Source organism: Electrona antarctica (assembly GCF_951216825.1).
Source record: "Electrona antarctica genome assembly, chromosome: 23".
Taxonomy (NCBI): Eukaryota; Metazoa; Chordata; class Actinopteri; order Myctophiformes; family Myctophidae; genus Electrona; species Electrona antarctica.
Genome location: NC_136804.1, coordinates 22,522,845 through 22,539,893, shown reverse-complemented (window position 1 = coordinate 22,539,893; position 17,049 = coordinate 22,522,845). Strand labels below are relative to the sequence as shown.

General features: G+C 43.1%; 1 protein-coding gene across 2 annotated transcripts in view; it reads left to right on the top strand.

Annotated features, from left to right (window-relative positions):
• The first annotated feature begins 3,620 nt into the window (after positions 1-3,620).
• LOC306916196 (fatty acyl-CoA reductase 1) overlaps positions 3,621-17,049 on the top strand; it is a 67,860-nt gene continuing 54,431 nt past the window's right edge. Inside the window, exon 1 of one of the 2 annotated variants that reach the window (XR_013788959.1) lies at positions 3,621-3,945. The gene's annotated coding sequence lies outside the window, so the exon portion shown is untranslated. The remainder of the gene's footprint in view (positions 3,946-17,049) is intronic. The other variant, XM_079494007.1, reaches the window with a different exon arrangement.

Genomic DNA, 17,049 nt, shown 5'->3' with positions numbered 1-17,049 from the left:
TTTCATTTCACATGCCCGGTAGGCTATATGAAAACAAGCCCAAGCCCCCCAAAAACGCAACCTGCAAGGCTGCAACTACCAATAAGCTCAAAGTCGCTTGTAATAAGATGACTTGGCAACCCTCGCTACAGGAAGTTGGTCCTACATGTTTTTATTATTATTTATATTCACCGAGTAGTGTCAAATGACTTAACTTCCTGTAGCGAGGGTTGCCAAGTCCTCTTATTATAAGCGACTTTGAGCTTATTGGTAGTTGCAGCCTTGCAGGTTGCGTTTTTGGGGGGCTTGTTTCTAAAGTTTCCAGTGATTTTCACACATTTCCATGTCAAGGACCCCCAGAATTATGTATTGTCCAAGAACCCTACATCAAAAAATGTATTTTGTGCCAGGGACTGGGACCCCATATCAGATTTGGACAAGATTTGTGTTGTTAAATGCTTGTAGATCGGCTATTTTCGCTTATTTTGGGCTTGTTTTCATATACCGGGCGGGTTGCTTATTTCTCTCGCAGAAACTGGCAACGCCGCAACGATAGCCGTTAGCTACATTTAGCTAATATATTGATATCAATCCTGTAGCTAAACAAGTACATTATCGCACTATATTACATATCGATGCGATCTGCGTTATTATGACCTTAATTTTCATGGCAGGTACATTCCTGTGTGACATGTTTAAGCATTTATTTCATATTTATATGTCGATATCAGCTCTGACATTTATTTCAGACCTGCTCTAACATGACATGAATAATAATATAGCTTCAGATTATTTTAGACAGAAAAATAAAAAACGTCAGAGCGTGACCTTTTTACACTTAAGTCACGCCATGACGTATTATTTTTCCGATATACGTCAATAGGTGAGGTAATTCATGTTCCTGCCAAACGTCAAAAGAAGGCGAGGTAAAATTATGACATGGGATGAGAATGTGTTGGCATGGCAGGGGCGTCCTGCCTAGAGACATTCTAGGGCTAGGTGGTTCAGAGTCTTGCTCAGGGACACTTCGACACTAACTCTGGGACGGGTGGAGCCCGGGATCGAACTGGTAACCATGTGGCCGCTCTACCGGCCACATGGTTCTCTACCCCTGAGCCACTGCTGCCATATCACAGTACTTTACCTTTTTTCTTCACTTTACTGCTGATGTGGGATGCACTCTCTGTGCCTTGTGATGTGATATGGTGTGCAGTTAGCCAGGCTAGTGTGCAGTATGACACTGATTAGTATGCAGTGACTGCACACTTGTACCTGAAAGCAAAGATGATGCCCTTTAGCCATTAGTCTGAAATAGTAAAGCTGATTATGCTGATACATATGCAGACACCAATTCACACTAGGAATATAGCCAGAGCTAGTTCTGTACATGGAAATAACTAGGGTTGTCCCGATCCGATCACGTGATTGGAAATCAGAACCGATCACGTCATTTTCAAAAACGAATGATAGGAATCGGATCGGAAGCAAAAGAAAACGTGATTGAGACATCACTGGTATCAATATTATATCCATATAATGATATTGGACTGGATATTGTCTGTGATTTTGGATATTGTATTGTGATATAGCATAAACGTGTTATATATAATATAAATATCGGATCTGGAAACATCGGTATCGGCAGATACTCAAAATCAAATGATCGGAATCGAACCGTGAGCGGTTCTAGGGACATCCCTATATAACCTTGATTTACTTTAAACCTTAGTCTGGGATTAGGGATATGTGATCAAAAGGTCCTCCGTAGGCAATGCAATAAGTTATATAATATATACTGCTTCGTTGATAATTTTAACTTTATTTCTTGCTTAGCGCTTGGATACCCGTGACCCCCCCCCCCCCCCCCCGCCCCCCCCATCTCTCTCAAAATTGTTTGATTATGAATCAATCATCAATGCCTACAGAAATTAAATTCACGTCACCGCAATTGAGCATTTTCTATGAGAAATTGAGAAGTTACATGATAATGGGTAATATGATAAAACTAAAAGTAGACTAGATAGGCTATGCAATGGATATCATAAAACGCATCTCTTCAAAAGCCTACATTGGAACACAAACACGGACCCGGTCAGTCCAGTCCACATAGTGTGGTCGTGTGGTGTGATGTGATGTGGTGGCGGTGCTGTAGCCGATCGTTGGCTCCTCTATTCCTTGGAGAACACACCCTGTGCTTCTTCTGATTCCATCCCATTATGATACACGGCGCTGTCTATTCGCTGCCAGTGTTGCCATGTCCGCTTATTATAAGCGGCGCATGGCTTCTTTTTCTAAAGGTTGGTTGATTGATTCATTGATTGAATACTTTGTTAACAGTTTGCAGAAAAAAGGGCTGGGGGCGCTTAAGGAGAGTAGGGATATACATTCCTTTACGACTGTTGGTACATTTTTGTGGCATAGGAGCGAAATTTATTTAACTCCTTGTTTGAGCCAAATCTGGGTTGAACGTGGTTGGTGGAGCTCCCTGTGGTGTTGTGATTGTGTTGTGAAGTAGTTTGACAGGTAGGCCTACGCAGTGTCTTTGTGGTGTAGTAGCGCAGTATTTTTCAACCTTTTTCATGCTAAAGGCCCAGTATTGTCTCCACCAGGCCGCAGGCATGGGGAGAGAGAGTATGTTTTGCACTCCGTCCGTGTGTGTGTGAGTATCCGTCCGTCTGTCCGTGTATAGCTAATCTCCGGCATGTTAACCCGGTCGATGCCAAACTTTGCACACACACTCCCTAGATGCCAATGATGAACCTCTGCCCCAAATTTTCCAGAACGGCCTGTTATAGCGCCACCAGGAGGCCGACTTTTGTTTAAAAAAAAATGATATTACTCCTCCATATTTTGTCCAAAAATCCTGCAAATCGTTACATATAGGCCTATAGTCATGTACTCAAGACAGATCTGTCCGATATTTCATTATTCCATCTTGATTGGCTAACATTGGCTTTCAAAGTTGGTCTGTTTTGAACAAAAAAACGTGACATCTTTCACATACTTTCCTACTAGGCTGAGGAATATATCCCACCCTTTTCACATTGGCCTGTTATAGCGCCACCAACAGGTAGATTTTTGCAAAACACAAAATGCCTCAAATCATCCAATTGCCATCCAAGGCACGGACCATCATTTGATGACATTTAGCCAAAAACTAAGAATATTTTGATGTTGAATATGATTTTGTCCACAGTTCCATTGATTGATTGACTGGAAAAAATATTTCACAGTATGAAGAATGGGTCAATACAAAATGCTACTTTGAGGACGAGACCGAAAAGCACTAGTTTACTGTACATCAAGGTCCTCCATTTTCAATTAATCAGAAATTATGTATTGATGGTAGTACCATAGGAGAGGCAGACGTTGATCAAAATAACAATTCTTCTACATTCTCTAATTGTGTAGACTTCTTGAAAATTAAGTAATGCAGATGTTTAACAATTTAGGTTTCATTTTACACTCTCAATAGTTAAAGATCTATAGTCCATTTGGTTACCAATTCTCCATCATTTAGCTGGGGGGACCACCTGGAACCTCCTCCTCAAGGACCACTGTAGTAGTAGCGTATCTGCTAACATTGCTTGTTTCTCTCTCAATTCTCCCCACATGGCAACGCTGTTCGCTGCCTGTTAACGCAGATGTAACGCAGCCGGGTGGTTGGGTTGTGTCGGAGGAGGCAGCCCACAGCAGCACTTGTCTCCATACGCACAGCAGCGGTAACTATCTACGGTGCCAGTGGGAGGGAACAGAACAGAACAGGCTGCCTGCAGACAGACCCGACACGCACAACCAACCTTTCTGACTGACAGACAGGCGCACGTTTTGATTCTTCTTCTTCTGGTGGTGGTGTTGGTGGTCCCGGACGGCACGGCACGGGACGGAACGCATCCGGCACTGACGGCAGACAAGGTGTAATTGTTGCTCTTCTGACTGAACTACCAAGATATTAAAATAAATCAGGTAAGAAACGCGAATTTGGAGCTTTTTCTGGCACAGTGGTCACTCACTCACCTGTTTTAATGGTGATTATGAAGGGAATGTGTATGTATGCGATGAGGACGGTTTGGTTGTGCATGATTCATCCGTTTGTTTGGTTTGGTATATAAGTACAGTATGTGCGTGCGTGCGTGTGTGTGTGTGTGTGTGTAAGGACTGGAGAGCCTATACACGTTGCGTGCGCCTGCGAGTGCGACTCAAAGCTGAAATGTTTACAAACGTTTACCCACGTGTTCTTGTTTGATATGTTGTATTTTGGCTGTTTCCCACCACCATACGTCCGTTTAAATTGTTGTCAAAACGCGACGCAAGACGCTGTATTTTAGTAGCAGTACTAGTAGCCTACTGTACAGTACAGTACGGTACAGTAAGGTCGGAGCGAAGCAGTTTGCGACAGAATGAATGTGCGGACGGACGGACGGACAGACAGACATACTGACTGACTGTCCGGGATAGCAAAGAACAAGACCCTGGCAAATGAGAAAACCCTATGAAGTGTATATATTTACGTCTTTAATATTGTTATGATGAATTGAAAATGGTGGACCCTGATGTAAGACGAGTCTTGTGCTTTTCCTGGTTGAATTGACTGGTGCTTTATTCGTTGTACCCATTCTATTCTACATATTGTGAAATTAATCAAAATCAATCGATTCAATCAATGAATAAAACGCATGCTCTCTGGAGAGCCTTCACTTATACAACTATTAGGGAAACAAACACTCAACCAATTGATTGATTGACTACACTGACCCATTCAGTATAGTGACAGTAAGCAACATGCCTGATGGTTGTTGAATTAATCCAGTGCTTTTCAACCAAAGCCCATTATTGATATGACATTTGAGCCACGGACCACTTTAGCCTCTCAGAACGAAGAATATGTTGTTATTGTTTGATAAGATTTTGTCCACAATTCCATGCGGTATTATTGATGTGATTTGGTAGGCCTACCATAGGAGATAAAACAGTGGCAAACGTTGATCAAAAATGAAAATAACAATTCTTCTACATTCTCTTCATTGTGTAGACTTCTTGTAAATTAAGTAGTGCGGCTGGTTAACAATAATTCAGTAATATGAGTTAAAGATCTAAAGGGTCCATTTGGTTACCAACTCTCCATCATTTAGCTTGGGACCACTACCTCCTCACCACTGGTTGGAAACCACTGAATTAGAGAGAGAGAGTGTGTGTGTGTGTGTGTGTGTGTGTGTGTGTGTGTGTGTGTGTGTGTGTGTGTGTGTGTGTGTGTGTGTGTGTGTGTGTGTGTGTGTGTGTGTGTGTGTGTGTGTGTGTGTGTGTGTGTGTGTGTGTGTGTGTGTGTGTGTGTGTGTGTGTGTGTGTGTGTGTGTGTGTGTGTGTGTTTTCATCAATTAAATTTAAAGGGCTTTATTGGCATGTTTACATTGCCAAAGGCACAAAACAAATATTGCTGCTGTGTTTGCATATTTTTGTTCTTCGCCCAGCAGTGTCATAGTTTTTTATTTTTTATATATAGATTTGTATTAACAGGAGAACAATGACTTCCATTATAGCATGCCAACAGTGCAGGAATAGAAAGCCTGCAGTGTATTAGCTTGGATTCCCCATCGATGATGTCCGTCTTGATCTCGGCCGGCTTGGTTCCAGTAATTGGTCAAGAAATGCTGCATAATGGAGTGGAGGCACCGACCGCTCAAAAAGCAAATCGTCGCTGTTGGACCGAAACCTTATGTCCAAAACCATTCCTTTTTTTAGGGAAGCTAGCACCTCTAAACATCTGGCTTCCGGAATTGCATCATATGTCAGCCAAGCATATGGACTTTTAATGTTTGTTTAGAGCATATTATTACCAGGCGCTCCTCACTTCACAAGAGTGTGATTTGTATTATTATTTAAAAAAAAACATTTTAAAATGGTGACTTTAGCCGATCTACAAGTTCACAACACCTCGCATTGCAACACGCTTGTATGAGTACGGCATTCATTTACGAAAAAAACATAAACGGGTTTATGCACGGCAGCAACAAAATGGTGCATTTATAATATAGCGGCTTTCTCCGAAAGAGCTTTGTAATGTGCGTCATACATTCACACACATTGACACAGCAGAGGAAACCATGCAATGCACCATGATCCTCATTGTCAGGAGCAGTCTCAATACAGGCTGGCCTAATCAACTACTTGTTTCACCAGTTTTAAGTATGCAGTTATGGTATGCAGTGCCAGTAATGTACAGTAAGTACACAGTGAGTCATAGTCAGTGGGCTAAACATGCTAGACCACTGTTATGGCCTTTTAAGGATTAGACTACCTTACTGTGAGAACACAGACATGCTCTCAACCAAAATATGGTCAAAATGAAACATAAATTAGCCAGTTGGAAACTTGGATTAAGTTTACAAGCTTACCAACTATCACACTGTAGGCTAATTACAGCATAGCAGTGATTGAAGAGTACATGTACGTAAAAGCAGCAATACCACAATGTATGTATGTATGTAAAATTAAATACTGTTACATGTAAAAGTCATGTATTCAAAATGTAGTTGAGTAAAAAATCACACCCGTGTGAAGTGAGTTGTGGTGCAACTCCGTGTGGGGGTCCCCGGGAGGGGGGGTGGAAGTTCCAGACCCACAGGAACGTACCCAGGGTGCCGGCCCGGTTCCGGTGAGCCACCTCGCGTCCGAAACGGTAGAGAAATGACAGTTACCATGTGGGGGTCCCTCTACTGTACCCTCTACTGTACTGTACTGTCACTGTACTTAACTCGAGTAATTGTACTCACAGTTGTTAGACTTGTTACTTTCCACCACTGCAGCACAGTGTCCATTAAGATAATTAATAATGAAGGCCAATGCAAAGCAACGAGCATGAATGTGAAAAACTTTTCCCATTCTGATTAGCTGATTACTGAACTGATTAGCCTAGCTGGAGGAAAATCCTCAGATGTTATTGGCATTTGATGGATGGATTTCATCTGCTGTTTGAAAAGAAAGGAAAGGAATCATTGTAGTAGACTTCTGATCTTCTCTACTGTTTTGTTTTCTTTTTTTCCTACAGCCAGTCTATTCTGTTCTGCTTACAGCAGTTTACATTCTTCATTTTTCATTTCCTGGATCTCAGCGCAGGGTCAGGGTGGTTCTGTCTGGGTTATGCAGTTTCCTCATGTCATGCCGGCAGCCATGCAGGGTACAAGTTAGGATAGAGACCAAAGTGTTTGAACACAAACCAAGTTGTACAGCAGTGGTTCTCAAACCTTTTCATGTCAAGGACCCCCAAATTGACACTTGTCAATGTGGACCCCCCCATTTGAAAACGATATTCCAGGGGCCCCCATATAGATTTTTACAGCTCTGGCAGTGATTCTCAACCATTTTAATTTCAAGGACCCCCCGTTTGACATGCATTAGGCTACGGACCCCCATTTAATGTAATTTTCATCTCTGGGACCCCACTTTATATTGTCATAAAGTGGTCAAAGTGGTCTCAGAGTTAATTTAACTCTGAGAGTTAGGTTCCTAACTATTGCTATCATTATGCTGGAGACCCCCTGGAACTCCCTCAAGGACCCCACTTTGAGAACCAATGATCTGCAGGACTGGTTCCCAAGACCCAAACACTGGGTCGGTACCCATTTGTCGGTCGGGACTCGGGACCCATTTTTAATGTGTCCCCCAATTCTTTTTTCCTACATTTTTCTGAATTAAAAACACATTCAATGTGTTTTTTTCTTGTTTTTAGATAAAAACACATAGATAATAAAAAATAGAAAACAATTGTTTAAGAACATTAAACAGGCGTTGTAAGCTTGAAGATCTGCTATTTTCAATGTCTGCAGATCCAGAAAAAAAATCGCCTGGAGAAGTCAACAGTGTAAAATAGATGGGAGAAGGCACAGTGCCAAAATGGGGGGTTCGGAGGTGTTTGAGAGGACTATTTTAGTTTATTTATTTACATTTGTTAGCGGTGCCAGAGCAGACTGACAGACGGCAAAGGAATGGTCTCCCCTGCAACCTGCGGATTCTCATTCCTCACAGGAACCTCCCCTCCCTCGATAAGACTGCATCAGCATTTGTAGTATTGGATGGCAAGGATTGATGACCAGCCAGTACAGCAGAGTGGAGGCAGGCGCGGGAGAGGAGAGGAGAGGAGAGCCTGAGCCTGGAAAAGAAAACCTGCCTGTAAGGGTTGGAGGTGGAAGACAAACTACCTCCAACATCCCATTAAGGCCTGACTGAAAGTAATAAAACAAAAGTTAATTTCTAGGACGGATTTATTAGGCAGTAAATCATCTGGCCATGATCCACCACGTATAGATCTAGTGGCAGAAACTAGACTCTAGATAATTGTAGTAGAGCGTGTGTCAGGCATATCCTGAACTCTCAGCTACTCTGTTAATTAGTATGTCATATGAGGGCAATTGAGAAGATGTATTGGTGGTATTAATAGTAGTGCACTCCCCAGTGTGACGCTAATATAATCTATTATATAATGAAACTATGCGTATACACACTATAGACTATAGAGTGCTAGGTCTACATAAAATGCTATCTAAATTACATAAGTTGAGAGCAAGTGCTACGGGCTAAGGTGGAGTCTGAAGAGGTGGGTTTTCAGGCTACGGCGACATACGACATATGTATTATACAATATTAGTTTATTCGAATGTTAATAATAATAATAATAATAAAACTTTATTTGTATAGCACCTTTCATGACATGAAATGCAGCTCAAAGTGCTTTACACAAAAAAGAAAAGAAAAGCAGGGCATAAACAATACAGTGAGGACATGAATAACATTTTTTTAAAAAGACAGATAAATCAATTAAAAGCAAGGGTGTAAAAGTGGGTCTTGAGCTGAGCTTTAAAAATGTCTACAGAGGCTGCCTGTCGAAGGTACAGTGGGAGTTTGTTCCACGCCGTCGGCCCATAGAAGCAAAAAGCTGCTTCCCCGTATTTTTTAGTTGCCATTTTTTTAGGCAAAGCGAGCAGGCCAGCAGTGGAAGACCTTAGGGGGCGGTTTGGGAATGTTGGACTTAATCTTCTGATGGTGCATTGGACGTGATTGTTGAATGTATCATATTAGTTTGCTCAAATTGATCCGTGTGAAGGTAAAGAATAACGTTTGATTTTGTTTTTTTCCGCCGATAGTATAGAGACAGTCAGCAACTGTTAGCCTGGAAACCATGCAGACGAATCTGCCTCAGGAAAAATAAAATAAAAATCCCTGGGCAGATTAGGTCTGGTACGCCTCAGTTTGAATTACATTTCGCTCACCCCAGAGTTGTGGGTGACTAATCGGAGCCCACTATTCAAAGTGAGACTTTTTTGCCTGTAACACTAGGAAGAAATATCCTAAACTGGACTCCCTTTGTCGAGGCCACGTTTCATCATAGAAGCCTGCAGAATCTCAGTAGATGCAATAATAGTTCAAAAGAATGTACAGGTCAATACAAAAGCTGCTACGAGGATAAAACCAGAAAAAGCACTAAGACTTGTAGTCAGTCAACCTTTTACATGGAGGGATAAACTCGCACCCTTCTCTCTCTCTCTCTCTTTCTGGCAAGTCAAAACAAACTGGTATGTGATGACAGACTACTAGCGATGAGCAGATTATTTGGTTTGACTTGTGATGGTTACTGTGTTTTTATTAGATGCTACTGTATGTTATGTTAAGGCCAGATATTTTTAGACAGAGTGCCGTCATTGAGGGGGCAGAAAACAGCGCTCGCTGGTTGGTCATGTAGCTCTGGAGAGTGACAAGCTGGTTGGTCATGTAGCTCTGGAGAGTGGTTGGTCGGTCATGTAGCTCTGGAGAGTGGTTGGTCATGTAGCTCTGGAGAGTGGTTGGTCATGTAGCTCTGGAGAGTGGTTGGTCATGTAGCTCTGGAGAGTGGTTGGTCATGTAGCTCTGGAGAGTGACAAGCTGGAGTTTGAAATACATTGTTTTCAATGAGAGCAGCGCAAATATCTCTTTTAAAGTATTGTGCAGTGACAACTAAAGTCTCTGTAATGTTTAATGTTTATGTTGTACTATTACTAACAAAACGATTTAAAATAAAGTGATTAAAAGATCATTAAAGCTGATAGCAGCACGGAGCCGCCATTGGACTAACGCCATGAAGTGAACGGAGTTGTCGCAAGTTCTCTCATCTAAACGGCACTGGTTAGGACTGTCTATCGAGGGAGCCAGTCTGTATCCTAAGCAGTGAACTCAGCCTTAAATACGATAGGGCTGTGTAGTGCACCTTGTTTTTAGTTATACTTCTGTACCCAGTATGAATATCAGTGTATATTAATTGTCGTCGAGGGCATGGTTCTGAAAACTAGTTTTCTACATTCGCACCATGGCTGTCGTTTGGTTTCAGAGAATTAGATGCTAAGACACTTCTCTATTTAGTACTGTATACTGTCCTTTCTACTGTTGCTCTGTAATAAGAAGAGTTGGGGGGGGGGGATTAACTACAAAGATGTACGTGTTCTGTGAGAGATCGTTGACTTTACTTTGACCTGCTGTAGCTAACGACTTCAAGATGACAATTTTAGTTTGTCAGTTTGTGTTTGGGCATCACCATTAGAGAACCAAAACATCAGCTAGTACAATACTGTCAGCATATTTTCATTATTTATATTTTATATTTTCTTTTTTCTCAAAAAGAAGAGAAAATTCACCCATTTTCACCCCATTTGTTGTGAGTACCAATGATGTGATATAAATAGCTGAGGTTCCCCACTAGATTTCCCAGTTTATTTACTGAAGCTGGCAGCCTGGCAAGTCTGTCTCGCTTGTCTTCTACACCTTGGTTGATCAAGATTCTCCTTGACGGGCAGCCAGGAGTGGCTGGTCTCAGAACACTGATTGACTTGCCAGGCCGACTCAGTCACTGACAGCTAATGCCCAGTGGTGGTCACCTTGTCTTTATAGTCTGAGTAAAATGACCCCTGTCTCCTTCATTATTTCCCATTGTAGCCTGTGAATGAAAGCACTTTTACCCATGCATCTAATCTCCACGGTATAAGATATCACAGCTCGATGGGGTGTCAGTGGAAGAGAGTGAACACAGTTCAGCCTCTGGGGCTAATCTCTAGTGATGTTTGTCTCGGACCCCATTAGGGATGTCGGTGGCAGGGTGGACCTTAACCTACTGTAACATGGCTGGCTGTGTCTGGGGCTTGGACCAATGCCCTGGGCATTGTAAAGTTGTGCATAGCTCTAAACAAGGCTTGCCTGCAATTAAACAGGACCTGAAGATTTTAATTATATGCTCTAACAAATCAAAGCTTCAGAAAGGGACAGTTCATACCTGATCTGCCTGATGGAGGTGGTCTTGGGGCCATTTGGAAATGAACCTATCAATAGCAATATTTCAACTGTTTGCAGTCGCATTTATAGTGCTGTAGTGTCACTCGATCCTTTTGAGCCAATTTGCCAACTTTCAGTAGTGGTCCTTTTCATCCTCATTCAAGGAGATTTTCCACATGAACATTCCATTTTGCGTTCCCGCCGATGCAAAACAAATTTAACTGAACGGGGTTTGGAGAGATTGGTGTAGTGTTGAGATACAACACCCTGCCCATTTTCAAATGTTTTTATTATATTTTGACACTTGCTTTGGCAATGTTTTCTCATGCCAATAAAGCTCCTTTGAATTGAAAATGTAATTGAGATTCACTTTAAAGCTTCTCCTGTATCATAATGTGTGCCAGCAATGCAATAAGACTCATCTTCTCTTACATTGTTGTTCGGTCCTGGTTCTTCTTCCCCGGTGTTCTCACCTTCTTCTCCATCCTGCTGACCTCCGAGCAACATGTGGGGTGGATCGACGGAAGCTCAACATTGAGTCTTTGTCATTAATTATAGACCCTGGCCTGCCAGCGATACGAGGCATCACGTATGTTTGTGAAGTAGTACATTACTCTTAAGTCGTGTCATGTATCTCCTCTCTCCTACGCACACTGTAATCGATCCCACCACTTACTAGATTCAATCAGTCCGTCACGGCATGTGCTCTTTTTTTTAATTCATTAACCCATTTATGACGGGAAACATATCTGTGTTGCTTTAGCGTTTAACCACTTTAACAATTATCTTTGAATTTATATAATATATATATATATATATATATATATATATATATATATTCTTTCAACGTTTTTAACTCAAATATTTGCTTCTGGGGGCGGGTCGCTGGAACAACATGAAACATTGACATGAAATAGTTTGAGAACCACAGAGGTTTTTCAGAAAACTCGTGACATTTTGTAGAATCTGGTCTCAGGTCTCAACGGGTTAAGCAAGAGAGATGACCGACCGTTGCTCAGAAACATTCAAGGTTCAAGGTCTTTATTAATGTCCCAGAAGGCAATTAGGTTTACAGCAAGAGTAGTGGTTTAAAACATATACAAACAATACAGGAGATCAACAGACATGAGACACCATAGCATAAACAGGTCTGGGCGCATCTAGTGCAGGTATAGAGTCAAAAAAATAAGAGGCTACATTCAGAAAAAGTGCTTGGATATAAAGTGCCGGCATAAAGTGCTTGTTTCAACATCGTCATCATCACATTACATGTTACTGGCAGCGTTGACTGCACGAATCGAGGCAGGGACAAAGGAGTGCTTATATCTGTTGTTTTTGACAACGGGGGCACCCAGACGACGGCCCGATGGCAACAGCCTGTACTCTGGCTCGAGTGGGTGGACATTATCCTGCCGAATGGCCCTGGCCTTCATGAGCAGCTGTCTATTGTAGAAAGGATCGAGGCTCTCCAACTGGATGCCAGCACCGTGGATGTCCAAGCCGGAGTTCTCCGTCCAAGTTCAAGGTCATGGTCAAGTGCCCAACACGGAGATTGATAAACAAGACAGAGATTAATGAAAACAAAACCGTTCGCATCGCTCTAGAGCCTTGGAGCGCTTGTTGCCCGATCAGATGACGTGTCAAAAAGTGACACGTCATCGAAAATCTCCCCTGCCTGTTTAGCTGACGAAAACGAAAATCTTAAAACGATCATAACTCCCGATCTAAATCATCCCGTCTAATTCTGAAAAAAGATCCTGTGTTAGACGGCGCTCAGCGGTCCAGTCGCTAGTCGCGATAGATTTATTATTACCTCCCGTTGTTGTCGATCGAATCTAGAGTGGTGTGGCTATTGTTAGCTGCTACACAGACATGCACACCAGCTTCCGGTGCGCCGGTAAAAGTGGTCCGTGCGCTACAAATGATGGGCACCCTGGATGAAATTTTTATGTACCGTTGCATACAATGTATGACCGTCTGTAAATGCAGTCTACAAGCTTACCTCGGGGTTCACGGATAGGTCGATGGTGTAAGAGACATACGTTGTCCATTATTTAGCAATTGGTCGCCCCGGGTCCAGCGGCAAGCGGCTTACTTGGATTGCAATGCGGTGGAGCAAGTGATATCCCACCTGTCTACCCGGCCCCTCTTTCCACATTAAGAAATTGAGCCTTCAGGGTGCATGACTGACTGGGCCGCCGTGCCCCAACACCTCCTCAGCCCTCCATCTATATCTTGTGATAAGAGGCTAGAAACCGCACTACCAATTAAGGCCTTTTCCAAATGTCGCCAACACTATTGGGTTCGCGTGCGTGCGTGCGTGCGTGCGTGCGTGGCCGTGTGCGCATTGCGTCGGGGCCGGCTTCAGTCAGGCTGCTGAAAGGGATGACCTTTTTCCAGCTGCTGTGAAATTGGCCGTTAAACGGCTGTTGTGCTCTCCACTGCTGAGTCACCAAAACGTTTCCTTTACTTTATTTATTTTATTTATTGACTGCCAGGGGGGCAGTAATTAAGTCCTTGGCTCCTTCTATGAGTTAAGTAGCAGCAAGCCTTATTGGGAAACCTAAGTAATAACCCTTCATTTATAACAAGCTTTCCGAATTGTGTGGTATGGTGACAGTCCTACAGTGAGTTTACATTGAGCAGTGTCAGGAAAAGTATGGCTCGCAATTTGTAACCAATTTGTTGGTTTCATTTGTACACAAGTTTATTTAACACTGAGAATGTTATTGTTTACTGTTTGGAATGCAACTCATCCTCAACTCAAGTCACGCGGCATCTCCTTTATATCAAAGTTTAACAATGTGGCAATAAACAGAAGATGACAATGTGTTGTCACTTTTATTTCCCCGACTCGCTGTCGTCTTAGAATAGCATTTTTGTGACGCGTTTGAAGGATTCATTGGATGTGCTGAAAATGCCACGTTTATTTGACGGATGGAAGGAAAGTGAGGCGATTGGAGGCCCCGCAGGGTTCTCTGAGCGTCATGACATCACTGCAGGACCTCTAAATCATCACATTATGTCTAAAAACCATGCACCAAATGACAATAAAAAAATGACAGGCCTGCTGCCACTTTATTGCTGCAGTGAGATTATAACCCAGTAAGAAGCCAATGAAATGTCACTTTAGTGCAGAGGACTAGGACTGCGGCAGCGACTGCGGCAGCGGCTGTGCCAGCGGCGGTTTCCTAATAAACCAGTGGTTTTCAACCCTTTTCATATCAAGGTCCATTATTTGAGCCACGGAATTCGATTAGATTTAGCCTTGCAGACTCACAACTTCGAATATTTTTGTCATTGGATAAGATTTTGTCCACAATTCCTTGCTGTATTGATGTGGTACCATAGGAGAGACAACAGGTGTTGATCAAAATAACAATTCTCAAACAATAATTATTCATTCAACATTCTCTAATTGAGACGTCTTGTAAATTATGTGATGCAGATTTTTTTTTGAGTGGTGCAACCACTCCCTTACAGAGCGTGTGTGGCTGGGTGCGTCTGAGCACGAAAACAGCATGGTTGTTTTTCACCACCTGTACGCAACCTAACACACACGCACATTAACTGTATATATGGTGATTTCGGGTGTGCCAGTACAGTACAGTGACAGTACAGTAGAAGGTACAGTAGAGGGACCCCCACACGGTAACTCTGTTCTCAACCGTTTTGGACGCGGGGCGGCTCAGCGGAATCTGCCCGGCCCTCTGGGTGCGTTCCTGTGGGTATGGAACTCCCACTGGTTGAAAACCACTTGGCACCGAAGTCTGGCGTAATTTACTCATCCTACCCCTACCCATAGACTTTTTTTTTCCCATATCGTGTCAAATAAAGAACTGTGTTCCAAAAATAAACAAATGATGGGGTTTGACTCATATGGATATGAAGAATCAACTGACTGCGAGAAAACGCTAATGTTATCGCCGCCGAATGAGTTACATTTTTATGAGTGAACTAAACTATACAGAGACACCTCCCCGACAATATATATCGCAGAGACAGTCTCTTTATTTTTGGACCACAGTGCTTATATGAGACGATTTATATAAGATTATTCTCCAATGAGAAAAACTTCCACAACCCAGGGGATGACCGGGGGATGAACGAGTGACGTCAGGACTTCTGTACTCTATGGATTATGAATAGTGACATCAGAGCACAGCTGATTGTAATGACAGAATATCTCCACTATCACACAGATATAGATAGATGTGCAACATGGAATGGATGGACACACAAATGTGTACATGGCACACACACACGTGCATTCCTAGATTCGCTTTCTAGGAGCCGGATGCGTTGCGATAGTGAGCAAGTTGATGGCGCTGCTTCCAAACTGACCGAGAGGCGTAACTTAAATTAAATTAACAGCACTGGGGTTAAACCTTTAAGGCTCTTAATCTAATGAATTCTATTAAGGATAACGGCTACCCCACAATTGCAGCGAGTGGCAGAAACTGATGTGTGCGGTGTACATTTTCCACTAGGCTGCAGTTACTGGTTTGAGATGACGCATGCGTGGTGATCTGGGGTCATCGATATGTCCGTATGTACACCGACAAATGTTTGATGTTCTCTTTTACACACCATTCTAATGTTATTTTGATCATAAGACCCAATTACTGAATGTCAAGTCTGGTTGGTTTTCACAACAAGTGTCACTGTTGCGCAGCCTCACACACACACTTGTGTTGTCAACTTGTCATAGCACCCGTTTTAACTATCTGTCTGTGTCCCTTTTGTGCCCATACTGTATAGATCTCTGTAAATGTCTGCCTCTGCCCAAAGAGTGCAAACTGACGTAGTGTAGTGGTTAAGTAATCACTTTCCAGGTGTGGGGTTGCCATGGCAATCAATTGGCTGAGGCAGAGGCTGGGAATTGCACAGGTGAGGGGCCTTAGGCTGATTAGGCCCACTGGCAGAGCCTGAGGAGAGCCTTTTGTGGTGGGTCTGGAGAACCGTGGGTCCGACCGACTCGATACAGGGCATTGCACTCCCTGTGGGGGTGTGGAACGCGTGTGTCGAATGGGAAGTCGGTGGGGCAAACGGTTCTCGAGTTACGTGCATTACAACCATACACACACGCACGCAGACACGCAGCGCATTTATAGTAGGATACCCGAGTGGATCCGAGGAGACCTGTAGGCTACTGTGTGTGACGTGTGTGCGTACTGTCTGTGCTTTTTTTGTTGTTGTTGCAAATGTTAATAAAATATTCAATCAGTGTGTGATTGTATGTCAGTCTGACTGTAGAAACACTTTCACTCTGTCCGTGCATGTGCGCTATGCTGCGCTGCGGAGGAAAAAACTTTTGAACTGAAGTTATTTTTAACGTGTGGGCTGACCTAGGATCAGTTTAGTGTTGCAGCGACATGAACGGACGTGTTACTTGTGTGATGATTATGCTGGTTTAAGATCAGCAGCGCAAGACGTACCACGCAATGCAAGCCCTGGCTTGCCTTGCGATGATTTGAATGAAATCCCCGGTGTTTAATTCTACTTTATATCACGGATCCTGACAACACGTCGGTAACTCTCATTTCTCGACCGTTTCGGCCATGGGGCGACTCGCCAGAACCGCCCCGGCCCCCCGGGTTCGTTCCTGTGTGTCTGGAAGTTCCGGGGACCCCCACAGCCCACATAAAGTTGCACCACTCACTTCACACGGGTGTGTGTGGTTTTTGTTTTCTTTATCTCTGAGAGATTCCATGTCTGAGTCAATTACATAATAAGTAGGGCACGCTGCCAGTGCCTGCCCACTGCGCCACTGACTGACTA